Source organism: Protobothrops mucrosquamatus, unplaced genomic scaffold (genome assembly GCF_001527695.2).
Source record: "Protobothrops mucrosquamatus isolate PMUCROS unplaced genomic scaffold, P.Mucros_1.0 scaffold2734, whole genome shotgun sequence".
In the NCBI taxonomy this organism is placed as follows: Eukaryota; Metazoa; Chordata; class Lepidosauria; order Squamata; family Viperidae; genus Protobothrops; species Protobothrops mucrosquamatus.
The window spans coordinates 31,371-38,377 of record NW_015388775.1 but is presented as its reverse complement, the minus strand read 5'-3'; the positions used below and the strand labels follow the sequence as shown (position 1 = coordinate 38,377).

At 36.7% G+C, this 7,007-nt stretch overlaps 1 protein-coding gene across 1 annotated transcript in view; it reads right to left on the bottom strand.

Moving 5' to 3' along the window:
• Positions 1-7,007, bottom strand: part of SUMF1 (sulfatase modifying factor 1) — a 57,808-nt gene that overhangs the window by 29,892 nt on the left and 20,909 nt on the right. The window lies entirely within an intron of this gene.

The window sequence follows — 7,007 nt, the reverse complement described above, 5'->3', positions numbered from 1 at the left end:
TATTATTATTATTATTATTATTATTATTATTATTATTATTATTATTATTATTATTAATTGGGTGTGACTCACTTAACAGCCATCTTGCTTAGCAAGAGAAATTCTGGCCCCAATTGTGGTTGTAAATCAAGGACTACCTGTATGTTATCTCACTAGTTGCTGTTGCACCCACTATGGTTAATGTGCATGGATGTTTGTGACCAAGTATCATAATCTAATAATCATTCATTTAGGAGCTTCCAAAACCAATAGTAGAGAAACTGAAGAAATCCATGCTCAGCACCAATGTAATAACAATAATAATAATAAAAGTTGGAAGGGACCTTGGAGGTCTTCTAGTCCAACTCCCTGCTCAGGCAGGAAACCCTATACCATTTCAGACAAATGGCTGTCCAGTCTCTTCTTAAAAACTTCCAGTGTTCGAGCATTCACAGCTTCTGGAGGCAGGTTGTTCCACTGGTTAATTGTTCTGTCAGGAAGTTTCTCCTTAGTTCTAGGTTGCTTCTCTCCTTGGTTAGTTTCCGTCTATTGCTTCTTGTCCTGCCTTCAGGTGCTTTGGAAAATAGCTTGACTTCCTCTTCTTTGTGGCAGCCCCTGAGATATTGGAACACTGCTATGATGTGCATTGGTGTATGTTCAAACTACTGTACATCAGCTTCAATTATCCTACAATAAGCTACAGTCATCTTCCTCAGTCTACGTAGATTGTCTGCTTGGGACTTGATAATATTAAGCAACTGCAATGCAATCTGCAACAATATGGTTTTTTAAAGTTATTCAAAAACCACTCTGGTATTCAAAGCTAAATAGATTAGTGGCATAACATTACAAGATTTTTCTCTTCAGCTATGAAGGTTCAAAGACCTTATTAATTTTAAATAAGTAAATACCATTATTCTTTGGACCGTCAGTTCCAAAGATCACAGGCGGAAAATATGATATACAGTTTATACTCTGTGCTACAATACATAAGAGCGTGAATATCATTTACTGTAAATAACAAAATCCTCACATAATCTATCAATACGATTAACAGAAACTTGCTTCTAAACTGTATATCAAGTGACTGTTATTGACATCATCTATGTTTCAAGTTGCTAAGATAAATGTACAACTCCCAATTTTTTCCCCAGAATGCTGAAAAGCTTTTAATTAGCTTTTGTGCTAATTAGGGAAGAGATTAAAAACAAGATTATGTAACAGCACAACCCTTATCTTACAATCAAGGAATTTAATTGCTTTCCTAATGCACAGCATTTTTAAAAGTCTCATGGTGTTACCTAAACAGAGCATACAGATGAGCTGCAAATTAACTTAAGCAGCATTACCCATCAATAGAAAAAAAGTACTTATTTATGACATTTACATCTTGCCTTCCTCTCCAAAATGAAACCTTAAGCAGCTAGCGTTTCCCTACCACTGGAGGAAACTAGAATTTACTTCATGTAAGTTAAATAGCCTTTTGTGCAGTTTATGACACATTAGATCAGTGGTTCTCAACCTTCCTAATGCCACGACCCTTTAATACAGCGCAGCCTCCCTTAGAAGATGCTCGACGGAAACAAATCCGGCGCTGCAACGGCCCCCAGCTCGAAGCCGTATGGAGACGGATAGAGGAGCGCTGTCTCGGTTCCTAAGACCATCGGAAATATGTGTTTTCCGATGGTCTTAGGCGACCCCTGTGAAAAGGTCATTCGACCCCCAAAGGGGTCGCGACCCACAGGTTGAGAACCGCTGCATTAGATGCTTCATATCAGATTTTAGAGCTTGAATGTATTCTTTAGCAATTGCCTTGATCCCTGATTAACAAGAAAGACCAGACATACGTTCTAATTTCTCAAGATCATGCCCTTGTATCTTGGTAGACCTGTTGTACAGACACCAGAGTTATCAGAATTGATAGATCTCTGAGAGGTCCTTGGTGCTCTCTGAGCTTGATTGTTTTCTTGCAGATGTTTCATTACCCAAACTAAGTAACATCATTAGTGCTAGACTGGCACTGATGATGTTTCCTAGTTTGGGTAATGCAATGTCTGCAAGAAAACAACCAAGCTCAGAGAGAACCAAGGACCCCTCATTTCTGTGGTGGCGCAGTGGTTAGGATGCAGTACGGCAGGCTAATTCTGCTGACTGTCAGAAGTTTGATCCTGACCGACTCAAGGTTGACTCTGTCTTCCATCTTTCCGAGGTCGGTGAAATGAGGACCCAGATTGTTAGGGGCAATATGTTGACTCTGTAAACTGCTTAGAGATGGCTGTAAAGCACTGTGAAGCGATATATAAATCTAAGTGTTATTGCTATTGCTATTTCAACGAGCTACAAATATTCTCCTTTACTTGATAGACCTCTCCTTTGACATTATCCCATCTTTTTTATTATCATTAAATCTTTAGCCAAGCACAAAGCAGAGTGAACTCCAAACTCTGTCAAGTATATATGTTTTTCATTATCCACACAAATTCCAATGCTACTCTTTAGAAGAGTTACCAGATTTGGGTTGCAGAAATCCAGATGGCCAGAAATTGGCAGAGAAGTTACTGTTTTCTATATCTCTTTTCTGGCATCTACTGGATTCCTAAAACAAAAATCTGATAGAGATGTAGAATTTATAGAATGCTTACCAGTACTTTCAAACTGAGAAGCAGAACTGTAGAAGTTCATTCAAGTTTTTGATTTAACCTCTGGCCTCCCCAGATGTGACTAGGAAAGATTCCTGTCTGACTATCTGAATAGCTATATGGACAAGTTTCTGATCTGTTATCAAGCAGTCTTCCCTGTTGCTTTTTTAGAACATGAGATCCTTTTCCTGACAAATAATATAAAGTTGTCAAATAGACAAAATACATGTGATGTTGCCTCCTCCAATTATTATGTCCAATCAAAAGAACAGATAAAAGGTATTGCTTTCTATAGAGTCAAAGATTCATCAAGCTAGCTTGGTAACTGTAGATTTTCTGGAGGAAAAAAGAATCGGAAACAGCTGCATACAAAGGAGCTGCATGATTTAAAAGCTATTATTCCCTCTCCAAATTCCAAAGCATTGCAATTGCCCAAGCATAGGTTTAAAAAAATAATCTAGGGCTTCTTATGTACCCCAAAGTAAGAATCACCTAGCCTTATACTGAAGAAACCAGCAGAATCTTTTCATTGTAATGGACGCCTTTCAAATATACATATCCCATCATCACTACCACCAGCCACCTTTATAAATAATTATAAGCTATCTAAAGCAAGTCATTTGAGAGCAGAATACTTTGATCATCCTAGACAGAGAAGATAATCAGTCTTGAAAGTAACAGATACATCCTCAAAGAATATGCCCACTAATATATGGGAGTATAGGCCACCCAGGAAGTCATGTCAGTCCCAGGGATTAATTAAATAAAGGCAGCGATCCACATTGGATGTGTTTTTATGCCTCCAAGATTACGTTTCAGGGCTGAAATTTAGCATTAAAAATACACTCTCTTACTCAAGGTAGTTCTTGGCATACTTTTGTATCATCTGATTCTTTGCATTTTTTTGTAATATATTTTATTATTTTTTAAAACATAAATCACTTAATAATTGGTGAACAGTGTGTTGTCTGGGTTTACATTTATAAAACAATCACTAACAATTGATTTCTATAATTCATAATCCACATAATGGTTTTAGTTGATTTCCTCTTTTCCCCAAAATATCCTCTTTTGCAAACATTGAGTTAATACAATTCTTATTGTTTTGACAGATAACAATTAAATATGTAATTTCCCCCCCCGATATTCCTAAAAATAATAATCACATCAATATAATATTTCTTTTCTATCCAATCATTCTGGTTGCCTTACCATAGATCCTGTTACAGTCCTTATTTAAATGTGTTTCTCCCACCAAATTCTAAGTATACTTACTAGTTAAGATTTTCTCAAAAATTAATTACATTTAAAAATTTAAGTCTATTTTTTCCATATGAACCATCTCAGCACTTTTACATTTCTTAATGAATAGATAAAACAGTAAAGAAAAAGAAAGGAGAGCAAAAGTAAAGAAACATAAAAACAACATACTACTTAAAATATATATCCCTCCTAAGCTAATATATTACTCATATCAAGAAATAGAATTAGAGAATTTATAATTCTCTCTTTGTCTACAGCCCAGATTGTCTTTTTTTGTCACAGCTGTTCTTTGTTGTTAAAGCTTTGAAGGTCACAAGCACAGATTAGCTTTTCCCAGGTTTTGCCAAATCTTATATTAAAGTCATAGCTGTTATAGTCTTCATCCACCACTAGGTGTCAGCATCTATTTGTTTTTCAATTTTCAAAATGAACAATTATCTTTAGAATAAGAGTTTTAACCATTCAACAATTTTAGATTTATCCAGATTTAAGTTTTAAATTTCAGGTTTTATATTTATTTCATTTCCATATATTTTGATCATCCATAAAAAGATTAATTTGCCGCTTCCGTTAGTATAAGGGTGGTGTGAAAATCCCCTCTTTTCCTTTTGGAGATATTTTGCTTCTTGGGGATCTTTTCCAGGAAATTACATATAGAATAGAAAAGATCAAATTCCTCACCCAGTTTCAAGCACACTGTTCAAAGCTGTGCTGGTTAGTACTTTTGAACTTCAGTTGCAAGTAGCTTGGGTTGGTCGATGAAATACGGCCAGCCTTTCTCCTGTTGGGCTAGAAGGCTTTCCCCAAGTTGAACGGAACAACCGCGGTCATTCCAGAATTGCTGGGGCACCCTTCTTTCTTTACCACCTCTCCAGGATGACTTAGACACATTTAGGGTCCCCAGGCAGGGCGAAATTAGCTGCTGGGGTGTGGAGAATCCGCAAGCCCATGACCAGTTGCTACAGTGCAAAACCGGAAGTCTGATTCTTTGCATTTTAACTGATTTATCGTTTACTAAAGGGCACAAGATCAAATCTTGGAGGAACATGCTTGCATAATTGCCAATATATTTTATCATATATTAATTTTCAAAGATAGAAATTTGTTGTTGACATCAATATAACTAAATGCAATGCTCTCTACATGGGGCTCCCCTTGAGGTGCACCTGGAGGCTCCAGCTAGTTCAGAATGCGGCTGCGCGGGGGATTTTGGGGGCCTCTAGATGCTCCCATGTAACACCTCTCTTGCGCGAGCTGCACTGGCTGCCGGTGGCCTTCCGGGTGCGCTTCAAGGTGTTAGTAACAACTTTTAAAGCGCTCCATGGCAATGGACCTAGGTATTTGCAAGACTGCCTCCTACCAAATATCTCCCTTTGACCAGTCCACTCCCACAGAGAGGGCCTCCTTAGGGTACCGTCGGCCAGCCAATGCCGGCTGGCGACCCCCAGGGGGAGAGCCTTCTCTGTGGCAGCTGCTGCCCTCTGGAATGACCTACCCCCCGACCTACGTACAATTGCGGACCTGCGCCTCTTCCGCCGAGCCCTGAAAACTCATCTGTTCCATGCGGCCGGCCTGGCGTAGTTTTGATTGGGTTTTGTTAGGGGTTTTATATTTTAGAGCAGGCTTTTATGTAATATTTACTGTGATTTTTATTATTGCCTGTTCACCGCCCTGAGTCCCGTAAGGGAGATAGGGCGGTATATAAATTTAAATAATAATAATAATAATAATAATAATAATAATAATAATAATAATAATAATAATAATAATAATAATAATAATAATAATAATAATAATAATAATAATAATAATAATAATAATAATAATAAATGGCATTCTTGAAGACAGCTGTATCACTAAACACTGCAAGGAATTCTATCATTGGTATTAGGACATTATCAAGCTTCCCTTAAAATTTTAGAGGTTTAAAAAAAAAAACATTTCTGGCTTTTCACATAAGTATCTTGCTCTTCCATTAAGTAAAATAAAAGGTTACATAGTAAAAAGTGCATCTCTGAGAAATAAAAGATAAGATAACCTTTATTGTCATTTTTTTTACTGTGGGTACAACGGCACACATCAGAAATGAAATTTAGTTGCCTGCTTTCAAAGTGAAACACATACATGACACACACCTAAACATACTATATACAACATATGTATAGACCCACACCCCTACATATACATAACAAATAAATATTAAATAGTGTCCATCTTGAAGGGGAGAGGAAAGGAGGTAGAAAGATTCACAAAATGTAGCATTTAAAAAATACCTTGCAAGAATGAACGGAAGACAAATTAAACTGGTGTGATGATGCTAAGCATGTTCTTCTTACACTGAGAACTGTCTGCCTCTCACTTGTCCCACTCATCTTCTCAAGACTTCCCTGGATTCCTTGGCCGTTTATAAGTAGGCAAGAAATGACAAGAGGACCTTTTTATTATAGTACCAGATCTGTGGAAGATACCCTGGCTGAGATTTTCCCAAGCCACAAGGACATTTTAGCTATTTTTGCAATGTCTGATTCTTCCAATAAACTTATAATATTCCATTATTAACCCGTTAAGATGTCTCACCAACATGTTCACTTGCTTTGGGGATTTTATAAGTTATTACTATTGATCTCTAGATGGGGTTTTTGGGTGGGTGTGTCTTGTTTTGCTTTTATGGAGATGGTATCTTCCTACACTTGTCAAATATGTTAAATGGATTTCATTTCATTGTACATTTTACTGTTGAGAGCTATTTGATTTGTTTTATAAAAGCAGGAGTTATATAATTGAATGATTGAACCAGAATAATTAAGGGCTATGAAATAATCCTGCAGAGCAAGTTTAGATAATTCATTAGAGAGCATATTTGTTCAAAGCTTTGATTGAAAACTCTATGTCTAAAAGTTTATGGTAGAAATTATGGATGCTACCCCAAAAAAAAAAATCACTAGACTACCTACAATTCAAAGTAGGTTGTAATCCTGGACAAAAAGTAATTAGCAAGGATAACACATTTGTCTAACAGCTAAATATTTAATAAAGTGACCAAGATGACCAAATCAGTAAAGACTTGATATCATGTAAAAGTCAACAATATTCTCAATACAGAGAGTTCTTAAGGATGAGGGAACA